This window comes from Lycium barbarum, chromosome 11 (assembly GCF_019175385.1).
Source record: "Lycium barbarum isolate Lr01 chromosome 11, ASM1917538v2, whole genome shotgun sequence".
Lineage (NCBI taxonomy): Eukaryota > Viridiplantae > Streptophyta > Magnoliopsida > Solanales > Solanaceae > Lycium > Lycium barbarum.
Genome location: NC_083347.1, coordinates 32710611 through 32726913, shown reverse-complemented (window position 1 = coordinate 32726913; position 16303 = coordinate 32710611).

Below are 16303 nucleotides of genomic sequence, written 5' to 3'. Positions count from 1 at the left end.
CTTTCAAGACTCTCACTAAATCCAAAACATATAATGAGCTAACGGAAGCACCAAAACACATAAAAGAATCTATATATAATATAAAGCTAGGTATAGACAAGGTGATGTAACACCTCTCTATGGTCTCCATTCCTATTTATCTTTTTTCTCCTTTTTTTGGTTTTTTCTTCCTATTTCTTATTTATCTTATTATTAGAGTGAATTTCCTAAATATTATAAGAATAAATATCCTAATTATTGTAATTAAGAAGACTTAAAGTTAGTCTCTTGGCCTACCATGGCAGGTCATTTTCTTGCCTATAATTAATTGCCACAGACAATTTTCCTGGTATGAAACGGATGCAAGAGTGCAAGAATGTTATTATCCATTATTATTATTTTAGTGAGTATCTTTTTTCAGTTACTGACCTTATTGCCGTTAAATAAGAGGAAAATGTTTGGAAAAGTAATGACTTTTCATCTTTTATCTTTCAAAGTAATGCATTCAGGAAAACGTTTTGAAAGTAATGACTTTTCATCTTTCATTTTATTAACTGCTTTCCGCTTTAACTGGATAATTATGTAGATATTTTTAGGCTTTTTAAATTAAGATAAAGAGGGAAATAATGAGGAAAAACTCAAAAAAAAAAAGGAGAAAAAGATGAATGAGTTTCTTGACTAAAGAGAAGTGCCACGTCACTTCTATTTTGCCTAGCTTTATATCTATATATAATATAAAGCTAGGCATAAACAATCCTATGTGGCATCTCTCTATGACCTCCATTGACATTTATCTTTTTTCTCCTTTTTTTTTTTGACTTTTTCACTCATTTCTTTTACTTATTTTATTTTAAAAAATCATCTCCATAACTTATACCTCTTAATTGCTCCATTAGTAATACTAATTTAGCCACATAACAATTTGCAATAACATCCAAATTAATGTTTGTCTGAGCAGCCCACGTAGCAGCACAACATAAATATATAGCCTCCATTAACTATTCCTCCATCTTTTCCTATTCTATTGTAAACAATCTCTCTCTCTATATATATATATATATATAAATGTATATATAATATAAAGCTAGGCAGAAACAAGGTGATGTGGCACCTCTCTATTGCCACCATTCCTATTTATCTTTTCTCTCCTTTTTTTGCCTTTTTATTTCATTTATTTGCTATTTTAAAAAGCTAAAGAGTTACTCCTTTTAACTTTCTTAATTATGTTAAATGTGCTACATTTAACTCTCTCTATATCACTTGGAGATTTGTCTATTAGACCATCTTTATTACTGCTATCATGTAGCCTTTTCATTGTCTTAATCAGTTACAAGACTATAATAACTAAAATTACAGTATACCAAATTAAATAAAAATAGTCTGAAGAATGGTTGTAACCGTTACAACCATTCATAATTATCCACATTTATGCTAAAACACGTGTATATGGCTCTATAATAGACGTGAAAAAGGGACAAACATCCCTCTCTGCCTACACTTTGATGAAATTATTGACCTGAATTGGTTATTGGTAATCTTGGATAATACTTTTTTACTGGTTGTCTAGAGATTGTAGTGATGACGTGTGCACTTTGGTTTGCAGGTTTGAGAATACTCTTCTTGACAGCCATGCACAAAGAGATAATTCTGGAAAAGGTATGCAATTTTTGCTTCATTTTATTTGGATTTTCATCAATAATTATATACTAAATACATGATGAAATTAGTTTTCACATAGATCAAGTACTAACCTGTGAAAATCAGTATGTAGCTATTTTCATTAATATGTGGGTTTATGTTGCAACATCATTTTGATTATGCATTTATTTTTAGAGGACTTAAGGAAGAGTTTGTCAAAGTCGCGTAAAGTTTCTAACTATTATTTACCCTAACTTCTTGTAGGGAATGGCGAGAGCTCTATTATTTTGTTCTTGCAGTCATAATTATCTAGAATGTTAGTATAATCACGAAGCTACTTCCGATTTTCAACATAATGGAATTAAAATTTGTGTTGACTATTTTTTACATTTGATATTCTTAAAAAAATTAATTGATTCAATTTTGATTTCTGTATACGCTAAAAGGAAGAAGTTGAAGTAATTGTTAAATAAAGATTCTACGAATGTCCTGGAAAATAAATCAATTAATACTACAACCTGTGTTGCAAGATGTATGAAATTGGATAAAATGACTTCAAATTTGATGATTTGATCGAGTTTAACGAGCAATTTTGTGAGGATCTCCTTATTTTTTGAAAGCAAGATAAATACATATTACTTCCATACAAGTATGTCATTGGATTATGAAGGTTTTGTGTTTGATATTATGCATTGAAGTCCAAAAAAATAAGATTTCAATATTTGATAAATAACAATCAACTTTGTGAAAATATTTATTCAAGGCGTAACTGAAATTAAAGTGTTACGACCGGATAATATACTAATTATAAAGTTTGTCAAAAAGTACACCGCCATCACCAAATTGAATGTCTTAGAGCGATAATATATATTTTTGTATACTTTACTTTTTATTGTAGAAAACTAATTAAAATATAAGTTTGCTCATACTTTTATCACCGCGCAAAGCGCGGACAATTTCACTAGTACATATATATGCTCAAAACGGGAGTTTGAGTTATTACACATTGACACATTAAAAGATTTTTTAAATATTTATTAACACACTTTGGAGTCTTGAAACCGAATTTTTTGGAAACACTACACTGAATTAGTCATGGTAAAACTGATTTTTTATTTTTATCTTTTTGCTCTCTATAATTGATAGATATACCATGCATGAAAGGAAGATTATGCAATTACATTTTTCAAACATATTGTTATTAATTTAGAGTAATGCTTGCTTTAAAATATAGGAAAGGGGTCAAAAATATTCTTCTACTTTGTTTTAAGGGCTAAAAATATCGTTCGTACAATTTTGGGTCATTTATGCTCCTGCTGTTATGAAAATTAACAAATATACCCTTCATTTAATGGAAATCACTAAATTGATTCAAATATCCTGATTTCACAAAAAATAACCAACTTTGATATTTTACCCGCTGCGACCCGCCTCCTAAAATAATCCGGCGAACTCCATCACCGACCAAAAGAAAATCATGATACTCATCTGAATCAACCGGAGCATTATTCGGAGGTCGTTCAGAGCCAACAAAGGATGTCGTATTAGACAACATAGGCGGTTGCTTCGATTGATCATGCGTTTTTATCCTTGATCTGTTGTTGCTGTGAAGAAGAAGAGGAAGTAGTATTTGTGGTGGCTTCCTGAAGGAAACGCTCAAATTATCTCTACAATAAAGGGAGCACAAAAAATGAACGGTAGTGGAGATGTGACGGCAGCCGTTGGTGGTAGGAAAGGAAATGAGAAAAGTGGTTGGTCGGTGATGGAGTTCGCCAGATTATTTTAGGAGGCAGTCGGGACGGATAAACTATGAGAGCGGGTTATTTTTTGTGAAATCGGGTTAGTTGAATCAATTTAAATTTCTGTTAAAAGAAATGAATGGTATATTTGTTAACTTTCTTAATGGCAGGGGCATAAATGACTTAAAATTGTAACGAACGATATATTTAACCTTAAAATAAAGTAGAGAGATATTTTTGACCTTTTTCCTTTAAAATATACATGAAGGGAGGATATGCACCAACCGCAGTCATCGAAGGACAACTTCTAAAAGAACTTATCAATTTTACGAAAGGAAAAAAAAAAACGAAAGAGAAATAAAATTTTGTTACGATGATTGATGGAAATGGAAGCTTTATATCTAAAGCACTATGTAGTGGCATGTTGAGTTGATAAATCAATATACCATATATAACTGCAATAATCAAAGAGAACATAAATTGTACCCCTTCATGGTTGGTGCGTGATCCAACAAGAAGGTAGACCAATGGGTATGTTCAGTTGTTTGTGAAAACACTATTGTTTTGTGAATTATTCACAATAGCTCCTTTACTGAAGACTAGTTTATTATAATTTTGTTTATTCTAAAAAAGAGAACAGTTGAATTTGCTTCTAGTTTAAAGAATACGTGACTTGATTTGTTATAAATAATGAAATAAAGCCAATTATAATTATTTAAAGATCAATCTAATAAGAGATGTATGAAATGGCAAAGAAGCAATAATAGAATAATTAGGCGTGAGCTTTGTTGATCCTTGGAGCAAATACTTTGATGGGTTTCCTCCGGTGGAACAAATATATGCTTTGGCTCTTAGAAAATGAGAACTATTCCGGTGCAAAAGAATAATTAAAATAGCTAAGTGTAACGGCTGAGTTTGAGAGATTGTGTATCCGTAATTGTTATTTTATTGAGAGAATGAGTATCAATAATTGTTATTTTATTCCTTTTCAAGGGTTGTTAGGCTCCTTTTATAGTACAAATACACCAGCTCTTAAGCTGTGATTCAATTCTAATAATGAATAATAAATGCAGCTTTAATTCTGGATTGTAACGCTTGCTCCGTATCTGGACCAGTCATATAACGTTATTCTCCTATGAATGACCCGATACAATTGCCTTGGTGGATTTACTCCGAATGACTCCGGGGCTTCTCACTCGAATTAAATGAGACAACTTGTAACGTTCCACCTCCTATTGCCACGTGTTCCATTACCATCCTGTCATGTGTCGAGCTGTATCTTGCCATGTATACAGATGGTCCCCCCACTCTCCGGTGGAAAAGAAGTGACACCGGGAAGTGGACTTGAAACGCCACCGGACCTGTTCCCACTAAATGGCGGTAAAAAAATTCCTTCTGACTCTTGATGTGATGTACGTCTCTTCGATTCTGGCACTCCCGTCCACATGTCCCGCCTGAATTGGCCAAACTGGGCAGTTCGGATTTTCTAATCGTTTCGTAATTATGACGGTCCATTCTGATAAAACTCCAGAAATGCATCTTAATCTCATTTACCCTTTCCTTAAGTCTTTATCATTCATTCAATACCCTAAAAATTCTTCTTGCTTTCACGCCAAAACCACTTCATCTTCCTACTTCCTTGAATCAATACATTAATCATCAAGAAATATGGCCAAAACCAAACCTTCATCCACGCCTGCTCCTTATTCTTCACCTGCTTTGCTGCCACCGACCGGCGGCAATAGTGCTGACGGTAACAATCCCCAAGCTCCGGCCAAAGAATCTTTTTACCCATTCATCCCTAGTACCTTCAACTTTAATGATGATTTTACTCCAAAAAAGATACTTTCTCAAGCCGATAGGGGTGAAATGGTTAACAACTGTTATATCCCGTAATTTCGCATAATTGGAAAGTCTTGGAAATAATTAAGACTTGTATGTTATAAGGCAATATCTTGATTTTAGTCAATATGTCTAGATTGATTATGAAAATATTGGTGTGAAAATATGGAGGAAGTCCAAGGGGCAAAATTGGGATTTCGAAAATTAGTTTCGGGAATTTTAAAACGAGAGTTTTAATGATTTGGGCTCAACAAAAATTTAAGAGAAATGAGGCCCAAAATGTTAAGGGTGGCCGGCCATGTCTTTGGCCCAAACCCATAGCAAGTTGTCATGTGATTAGCATGTGACAACTTAATAAAGAGAGTATTATATATTGCTAGCCTTAGAACATTCAAGAGAATGAAGCAAAACATAAATTGAAGAACACCCAAGAGAGAGGGTTTCGGCCAACACAAGAAAGAAAGAAAAAAAAATTCTAGCTTTGATCTTGATCCAAAAATCTTGTCCTTCTTGTATTGTAGTAAGTTCAAGACGCTCTCCGACGTGATACAATTTGTTTGGCGAAAGAATCACGGTTGCGGCAAGTCGGAATTTTAAGAAAAGGTAAGAATTTTTGCCACTTTTGTGTTATGGAATTTGTATGAATATTATAAGGATTGAGAATAGACAAGAATTTCGTAGTTTTGGTGTGTGTGTGAAACCGTGGGTGTGTGTGTGTGTGTGTTGAAGTGGTCGTGAGCCATGTATGGTGAAGGAGACGAATTTGATTGTTGTTTAGCTTGCTAGTTGCGTCGTTGTGGCATTTATGACGTAAATGAATGTTTAATGAGTTGAATTGGCATTGAAATTGCTTGTATGTAATTATGAGAAATTAGGTGAATTTTATATGATTTTTGTGTAAATGTGAAAGTGAGATGCTAGGATGGGAACTAATGTTGTTGTTAATGAATTTGGAAGGAAGACAATGCGATTTGGGAAGTTTTGTTGCATTCGTAGAAGTTTTGAATAGAATATGAAAAGTAGCGGATTTGCGTAAATTCATGTATATCGCTTGAAATATTATTGGAATGTGTTTGAATAACTTTAATGAGTAAATGAATATGATAATGTGGATGTTAGTTTGATGTAGTGAAGTGTGGATGAAAGTTGTTGATTTATGTAGAAAGAAAGAATATTGACGTTAAAGTGATTTTGTTATGACTTGTGATGTTTGTGATATTGTGGGTTGTTGTTGCTGTTGTATATGGAGCCGAGCTAAGTCTCGGGGGTGTTATATGTATAGGGGAGGTGCTGCCGAAATTTCAGTAGACAAAGATGAAGTTAAGTGAATTCTTAAGCCTTACTATTCCTAATTGGTAACTTTGACCATTTGCAGATTCTGAGCGAAACGGGACTTGAGTTTTGGGCGAGCGTAAGTCGTATACAAGGTATGTAAGGCTACCCACTCCTTCTTTTGGCATGTCTTAGGTATGCTAGGTCAATATCGTAACCCCGGGAGCAATTCTGTTCCCCGAAATCCGAATTAGAGAATGTTCACTATTCATTCAATCGAATTGAACCTTAAAGTTCTTCTTTTGCTTTCAAAGTAATTAAATGTTCGAAACTTATGCAAATGTAATCAAATCGCTTCGGATCCTCCATGTATGATCCCATAGACCCCAAATGTCCGTGATTCATGTCCGCCACCTCGACTTGACCCGAGGTGGGCCCGCTAACCCCGAGACTTCTTTGTTTGCTCTATTATGCCCATTTTTGTACAAAGTCGGTAAAAGACTTTTGTTATGAATTTGCCTATCATAAAATAATGTTATGACTGCCACGATATTCTAAACTATATTTTGAACCACAAATATTACTTTGGAAATATTTTTGTGAAATGAACTCCGTACTAACTAATCGCTCGACTATTTTGACTAATAAATTGACTTATGATTTTAACAAGTTTCAAAGAATATTTTGACATACAAATTGCTTTGTTTGCTCACGACTCCGCTCGTGCCCTTATTATGATTTCGTTCGCCGGTTCCCGGGCCGGTTATGATTCGTGCGCATTGTGATAAATTCGGCCGTATGCTGTGTTACGGTTCCCGAGACCTCGCCATAGGGTCGGGTTTCCTTTGGAGTTATGCTGTGATATGGCTGGTGATATATTATGCTGATATGTGTGTGCTCGGGGATGTACGGAGATTTGAACCTTCTGGTGTTATGCTGTGTGTGGCACCAGCGTCGGAGTGGTGACCACGTTCCTGAGCTTTGCATGAGTTTGTTTGCATTATGTATATATGATTTTGATACACATTTTGATATACTGTTCGGTATTTCCCTCTTTTGTATCGTGTTTGCTTTCAGTTGTGGCCTATATTTCTGTACTCCATGCTTTGCATACTCAGTACATCTTTCGTACTGACCCCCTTTCTTCGGGGGCTGCGTTTCATGCCCGCAGGTACAGACACAGGTGATCCTCCACTGTAGGCTCCACTTTCTACTATTTTGGAGCACTCCCTTTTGATCCGGAGTCCACTTTTGGTACATACATCTTTTGTTATGTATATATTTCTATATATCAGACTATTTGGGTACGGCGGGGCCCTGTCCCGTCATATGATTCTGTCGGTCTGTTTAGAGGTCTGTGGACATGTTTGTGGGTTGGGTCTTTCTGTACGGATGTGTGTATATGATGTGTTTGGGCGATCCCATTCGCCGCGGCGGCCGGTCCGCATATGTTTACATGTTGCCTTGTTGGCCGGTGTGGCCTTTGTTGGTATTTTCTATGCGCAGGGTTATTTTGGATAGTCTGTAAAACAAAGGAAACTCTGCCGAAATTTTTTTGGAAATCATCTAAATTTAGAATATAGCCTTGTCGGCTTCTGCTATCTACTTGAATACATTTGATAGATGGGTTTGGGTCCCCAGATCGGGCACTAGTCACAGCCTACGGGGTTGGGTCGTGACAAAGTGGTATCAGAGCAGTTTGTCCTCGGAATGTCTACAGGCCGTGTCTCGTAGAGTCTTGTTTATCGGTGTGTTGTGCACCACATCTATAGACAGGAGGCTACAAGGCATTTAGGGTGTTACCTTTCTTTGGAATCTTAGATCGTGCGTTAGAGCTATGCTACTAGGATGATTTTGATCTGATTCGTTATTGTGTTTGCAGTGATGCCTCCGAAGAAGGAAACGGCGGCCCAGAAGGGCAAGGCAGGGATGGCAGGCACTAGTCAGGCACAACGAGTTACCCGGGCTCGTGTTTATGATTTGCCCGAGGTTGTGCCCCATTCAGAGGGATCCGCTACACCACCACCGGCGGAGCCTGGAGCAGGTCCATCAGCAGCTCCAGGGGCCCGAGTACCCGCACCCGAGCCTCCAGCTCCCCAGCCAGGGGCGGAGGACAGGACACTGAGAGAGGCTGTGCAGTTATTGACCACTCTGGTAGCGGGACAGGCTCGCAGACGCGGGTGGAGAGCCGATGATGATAACGACAGGCGTGACAGCCTAAGGGTTCGAGAGTTCCTATTATGTGGCCCTCCAGAGTTTTTCGAGTCTAAGCCCGACGAGGACCCCCATGACTTTATTCGGGGGATGCGGCGCTCACTAGACTTGGTCAGGGCTTCAGAGACTGAGTCTGTTGAGTTGGCTTCGCATAGACTACGGGATGTTGCTGCTCACTGGTATGAGTCCTGGGAGCTATCTAGAGGTGAGGGTGCTTCCACATCTACTTGGGACGAGTTCGTGGCTGCTTTTACCCGCCACTTTTTGCCTCCAGAGTTACGGCGGGCGCGGGTTGACCGATTTTTACATCTGCTGCAGAGGGGTCGGAGTGTTCGTGAGTATAATATGGAGTTTTATTCTCTGGCCCGGTACGCACCTGCCATAGTAGCAGATATGGCTGATCGGATGCACAGATATGTGATGGGGTTAGACCGCTACTTGATTGATGGCTGTATGGCGGTGGCATTGCAGACAGACATGGATATTGCCCGACTACAGGCTTATGCTCTGGGTATGGAGGACCGACATAGAGCTGATTATTCCAGCAGAGATCGGGACAGGAGGCCGCCCAAGAGGGCCAGATCCGCAGGCTATTCTGGAGATTCTCGAGGAGGACAGCCTCAGCAGTAGCAGGCAGGCAGACATCTTCCTCCGTCAGGCCGGGGTACTCAGTCAGCCGGCAGGAGGTTTGACAGTGCAGGACAGTCTGGGGCCGGTCAGAGCTCCAGAGCGTCAAGGTCACAGACATCCAGAGGTCCCAGTCAGCCCAGACCACCCAGGCCCCGTTGTTCCCATTGCGGGAAATCGCACCCGGGAGAGTGTTACCGACTTACTGGAGCCTGTTTTTCATGCGGCGGTCAGCTCCGGAACTTGACTCCGATGACCTTGATGAAGAAGATGAGGATGCTGGAAGTGGTGATGAAGACACTGAGGCCGAAGAAGGTTATCCCTTGAGCCCAACTCTTTCTCCACCACCAATCAACCTTGCTACCTTTGGTGCAACTGATCTTGATGAGCGCAGTGTATCCTCAGAAATTTAAGTATGCATTTTGTTTGGTTCGACCTGATTGGCCTTAAAGACAATAATGTTTTGGTTTAGCATGATTGGCTTTTAAAACAATTATATTTTTATTATGTTACTTGTCAAGTCTTAACCTTTTATGGTGGTTGTTGACATTGATTCAACCTTTGCTTTAAATGTCAGTGAATTTTGAACTCGTCCCTTAGTTTGCATTCTATGCAGGGTAATTTCCATCCGACTTTTATCCGGGCAATAACTCTTCCAAATAAATTTTTTTAACAAGGACCTTGCACTTATGCTTATGAATAGGATGTCTCCCATTCATTTCGGGCATTTTTTTTTATGTAAATTGAGCTACAATAAAGCTTATATTTTTTGCGAAGTCTTATTCTTTTATTGACTTTTGAACTTTCCATTGTAATTTACAATTACAGCAAAATTTAAAAACATAAAAAGGGCTTCCAAGGTTCCTCCATGAGTTATGAATTCTCTTTACAGGATCAACTCCTGGCAACAACCCCCGATGTTTTCAAGAATGTTTTCAAGAATCTATATTCGCTTTTTCTAAATGCTACATTCTTGCTTCTAATTGTGGAGAATATGTCCTCCCTAGTGTTTGAGTGCGAAAGATGAGGACTCGAACAGTGAAATCCTCCTCTCAGTAATCCCCAGACAATTTTCCAAAACAAACTCCCATTATTTCTAAGAAAAAGGTAACACGCTTTTCATTGCTGCCTCATTAAAAACCTTGCCAGAAAAACCCTTTTTGGGATAAAAACCGGTCTAAGAAAAAAAGAGTAGCGCGTGTTTTCAGAATTCATTAAATGGGATCCCGTGTTATCTGCTCCTCGAACTATCATTATCGGACCTGAAAAACCCGTTAGTATAAGAAAAACAGATTTGAACGAAACATACATGTCAGCAATAATACCACTTCAAATGACTAACGTTCCAATTATTTGGAAACTTAGTCTCGTCCTCTGTTTCCAGCTGGTACGAACCTATTATGCTTACTACACGGTAAGTCCCCTCCCAATTCGGACCTAACTTTCCAGCATTCTGGTCTTTGGAGTTAAGGTCACCTTTCGAAGGACGAAATCTCCTACTTGAAAGTATCTGAGTTTGGTCCGGCGATTATAATATTTGCCCATTCTTTGCTTTTGCGCCACGACCTGAGCAAAACCATTTCTCTGTGTTCTTCTAACAGGTCCAGATTAACCAACAATGTTTCGTTGTTTTCTTCTTCATTTGTATAGGTATACCTTAGAGATGGTTCCTCTATTTCTACTGGTATCAAGGCCTCAGCTCCGTATACCAGTGAAAATGGAGTTTTCCCCGTACTAAGCTTCATAGTTTTCCGATGTGCCCATAATATTTATGGTAGCAACTCCCTCCATCTTTCTTTTGCTGACTCCAACCGCTTCTTCGGACTCTGCACGATTGTATTGTTGGTTGACTCAGCTTGACTATTATAAGCGGTTGAAATTATCCGCTTAATCTTCAGCCCATCAAAGAACTCTGTCACCTTCTTACCAACGAACTGCGGCCCGTTGTCACAAGCTATCTCCTTTGGAATTCCAAATCGACAAATGATATGGTCATAAATGAAATCGGTAACTTTCCTTTCTCTTATCTTCTTGGAATCTCCTGCTTCCACCCATTGGGAAAAATAATCCGTCATAATAAGCAGGAATTTAACTTGATCAGGTGCCACGCGGAATGATATTCATCCTCCATTTCATGAATGGCCAAGGTGACACCACCGGATGCAAAAGTTCTGGGGGTTGATTAATCGTTAGGGCTTGGCGCTGGTATTTGTCGCATTTCTGAACAAATGCTTTTGCATCCTCCTCCATCTGGGACCAATAATATCCTGCTCTTATCAACTTTCTCACCAATAAGTCCGCTCCGGAGTGATTCCAGCAGACTCCTTCATGCACCTCTCTCATTACATAATCTGTTTCTCCCGGTCCTATGCACCTAGCCAATGGACCGTAGAAAGACCTTCTATACAATTGTCCCTCTACCATGCAATACCGGGCTACTTTTGTACGCAATGCTCGAGATTTCTTCGCATCATCAGGCAACTTGTCGTCGCAAAGATAATCTATATATTTGTTACGCCAATCCCAGGTCAAGCTGGTAGAGTTCACCTCATCATGGCTAGGATCCAACGCTGAATTTAGTAAGTGCACAACTTTCCCAGAACTGATTCCTTCAGTGTCAGTCGATGACCCTAAATTTGCTAAATCATCAGCTTCTACATTATGTTCTCGTGAAACATGCTCCATGGTCCACTCCTTGAAACGGAGCAACAGTAGTTGAATTTTATCCAAATACCTCTGCATCCTGTCATCTTTCACTTAAAAAACACCGTGAATTTGATTGACCACCAAAAGGGAATCTCTTTTGGCCTTAATGACCTCAATCCGCAAGCTTCAACCTAACTCCAGACCTGTAATCATTGCCTCATATTCGGCTTTATTGTTAATCAATTGCACAGTTTTAATTACATGTCTAATTATATCCCCGGAGGGACTTTTTAACACTATACCCAATCCATACCCCTTTACATTAGTTGGCCCATTTGTAAACAAGTTCCAGACCCCGGGCAATGCCTCAGAAGAAATTATAGATTCTTTCTCAACCACAGGTACCATTCCAGGGCTAAAATCAGCTACAAAATCAGGCAACACCTGAGACTTTATTGTTGTTCGGGGCCTATATTATATATTGTAACCACTAATTTCAACAGCCCACTTCGCTAATCTACCAGAGAGTTCGAGTTTATGCAATATATTCCTCAACGGATAAGTTGTTACGACACAAATAGGATGACACTGAAAGTAGGGCCTCAGTTTTCTAGCAGCAATTATTAATGCTAGAGCTAATTTTTCAAGATGGGGATACCTGGTTTAGGCACTTGCCAAGGTTCTACTAGCATAGTAAATAGGAAATTGCGTACCTTTGTCTTCTTGGACAAAAACTGCACTTACCGCCACTTCGAGCACAGCCAAATGCACAAGGAACTGCTCACCATCTAATGGTTTAGACAACAAGGGTACACTTGACAAATATTTCTTCAAGTTCCTTAAAGCTTGCTAACATTCTGGTGTCCACTCGTTTTTTTTCCCTTTTTTAACAGTGAAAAAAATCGATGACTTTTTTCAAAAGAACGAGACATAAAATGGCTTAATGCTGTCAATCTTCCGGTTAACCTTTGTATAGCTTTTAAATCTTTCAGTACCTTTGGGATTTCATCTATAGCCTTGATTTTATCCGGTTTGACCTCAATTCCACGGTTTGACATCAGGAATCCTAGAAACTTTCCTGAGCCAACGCCAAAGGCACATTTCTCCAGATTCAATTTCATGTTGAACCTCCTGAGCACCTCAAATGTTTCATGCAAGTGACTTAACTGGTCCTTCGAACAAAGTGACTTAACAAACATAACATCTATAAATACTTCTGTGGTCCTGCCAATTTGATTTCAAACATACGGTTAACCAAACGCTGATAAGTAGCCCCCGCACTTTTTAAACCAAAGGGCATAATATTATAGTAGTAAGTACCATATTTAGTGATAAATGAGGTTTTTTCTTGATTATTCGGGTTTATAATTATTTGATTGTACACTGAATAAGCGTCAAGAAAGCTTAATATTCCATATCCTGTCGTGGCATCAATCATTCGATCAATGTGCGGCAAAGGAAACGAATCCTTCGGACACGCTTATTCAAGTCTTTAAAATCTATACACATTCTTAAATTATTTTATTTTTTAGGTACTACTACCACATTGGTCAACCAGTTAGGATAATTTACTTCTCTAATAGATCCTATATTTAACAGTTTAGTTATCTCTTCTTTAACAAACATGTTCTTGTAATCATCTATGGGTCTCCTCTTCTGCTTTACCGGAGCGAACCTTGAGTCCAAGCTTAGTTTATGAGTCATCACCTCCGGTGAAATCCCTGTCATATCTAAATGGGACCAAGCAACAATAGATATTATCTTATATATCCGGTATTTTGTACATTGGGATATTCTGAGCTAACTACGATAAGGTTATTTTCCGGTTTTGTCTTAATGCACAAGTTGCTTGTAAGTATTATTAGTATAGAATATTAAGGAAGGCTAGGGGTAAAAAGGAAAATTCACAAGGTGGTTCATGGTAATATTGAGGAAGGCTAAGGGCAAATTTGGAATTAGGAAAATAATTTTTCATGAATTACAAAATACAAAAAAAAAAAAAGAATGGTCTTGAAATAAAAGGCCATGTGGCCGTCCAAGTGATGTGGGCCAAGGCCCACATGGGAGCTTAATATAAGCAAATAAAAGATGACAATTCATCACGTTTATCATCTTCACTTAAGAAGTTTGAAGAAACTTGGAGAGAAAAAAAAAAAAAAAAAAGGCCATTCGGCCAAGGTGACCAAAAATTGAAGCCCTCAAATCTTGATCAAAAAATTATTTTCTTCTAACAATTCAACCAATTGGAAGGTCCTCTTTAACGTGAGATAGTTGTTGGAGTCGATAAACCCTTCGTTTCTACTAGTTGCAACCCTAGCTGAATTGTGGAGTTAAGGGAAAAAGGTAAGGTTTAATCTTCTTTTTATATGTTATGGATGGTTGTGAATGTTGTAGTATGTAGAATTGAATGAAATTCATGAAAATATAGATGTTATGTTGTGGCCGTGTATATGTAGTGTGTGGCCGTGTAGACATTGTGTGGTGTAGAAGAGAATGAATCAATTTTACTTAGTATTTTGGTTGTTATTGTAATGGATTCTATGATGAAAATGAAAGTTTAACAATTCTAGTTGAAGTTGTAAGTGTTGGAGAGTTGTTTTAGAAGCTAATGTGACTTTAATACCATTCCTTGTATTTATGGAAAATAATGTTGCTAGCATGTGAATTGTTGGTATAGCTCATGAATTTGAAAGAAGGAAATGTGCTGTTGTTGTTCTTGTTGCATTTGGAAGGTTTCGGGTGGAATAGAGTTTTGGTTGGATTGTTTTGAATATTGTGCGGATTGTTTGAAATGTTCTTGAATCTTGTTTAAATGACTTCGGATTAGTATTTGAGTATGCGAGCATTGGTGTTGGTTTGATTGTATGTAGTTGAAGTGAATGTAAACGGAATGCCGTTGAATTATGTTAAAGCGGGTTACTAATGTTAGAATGCGTTTTAAATTGATTGTTGGAATGACTGTTGGTATGGTTGTTGATAAATTGGCCGAGTTGAATTCTCGGGGTGGTTGTATTTACAAGGGAGATGCTGCCGAAATTTTTATAAACAAAGTGATTAGTTTAGAATTAGACACTTAAGATCTATAGCTAATGCTTGATATTCATTGGTGTTGTTGTAGATTTTGGAAAACCCGAGGCTTAAGTTCATGTTAGCTTAAGGAGCGGACAAGGTATGTAAAACTTACCCTTTCCTTCTTTTGGCATGTCCTAGTTGCAAGTAAGCTATGAAACGAGCCTCGGGGTAACTCCATTCATAAGATCCGAGCATGTCGACGATTCTTATTCATTTCTTGATGTTACATTCCTAGTATAATCGAACTATGGTCCTTAGATCTTTTGTATCATTGGATAAAGAACGTGTATACAAATTTTTTATTCTTAAAAGTCTTATGTCGAATAATGTCTCTAACTTTCTTAGACGAGCTCGCATCGCTCCGAAACATTCTTAGGGAGTTCTAAAGCGAATTATGTTTGTAACTTTCGTAGGCGGGCTCGGATTGGGCTGCTACTTGCCCGCGGTCCCCGAGACTTACCTTTGTATAATTCTAACGACTTTTGAAATGATTTCACATAATTATCGCCTTAACCCTCGAGTGTTGGTTAGTTACTTAATTGCTGAGTCTAAACTAATAATGTTTTTAAATTGCATATAGTTTCTCACTACTCTGCTCGTGCATACTGTATTTACATCTTTCGCCGAGTCCCGGGCCGGTTTGTCATCGTGCGCACTATGTTATATTCGGCAGTATGATGTGTTACGGTTCCCCGAGTCCCCCACTAGCGGGCCGGGTACCGCTTATATATGGCGTTATGATGTGTTATGGCGTATGATGTGCTATGATGTGTTTCGGGGTTGTACGAGGATATGAAATCTTCTGGAGTATGATGTGTTGTGGCGCCAGCGTCGGAGTGGCGACCACGTTCCTGAGCCCAATACATGATTTTGATATGCATTATTTGTGTTTCAAAAGTAAGCATTTGGTATACTGATTTTTGTACCTGTTTTTCCATACTTCTTATTTCAGTTATGATTCTGATTATTGTCTTTCATGCTTTACATACTCAGTACCTATTTCGTACTGACCCCCTTTCTTCGGGGGCTGCGTTTCATGCCCGCAGGTACAGACGCTCGTTCTGGTGACCCGCCAGCTTAGTACCCTATTCTGCTGTTTTGGAGTGCTCCTTTTGTTCTGGAGCCCACATTCTGGTACAGACTCTTCCGTTGTATATATGTATGTATATAATCAGGGGTACGGCGGGGCCCTGTCCCGTCATATGATTCTGTTGTATGCATTAGAGGCCTGTAGACATACATGTGGGTTGTGAATAGTTATTATTCGGTTATGT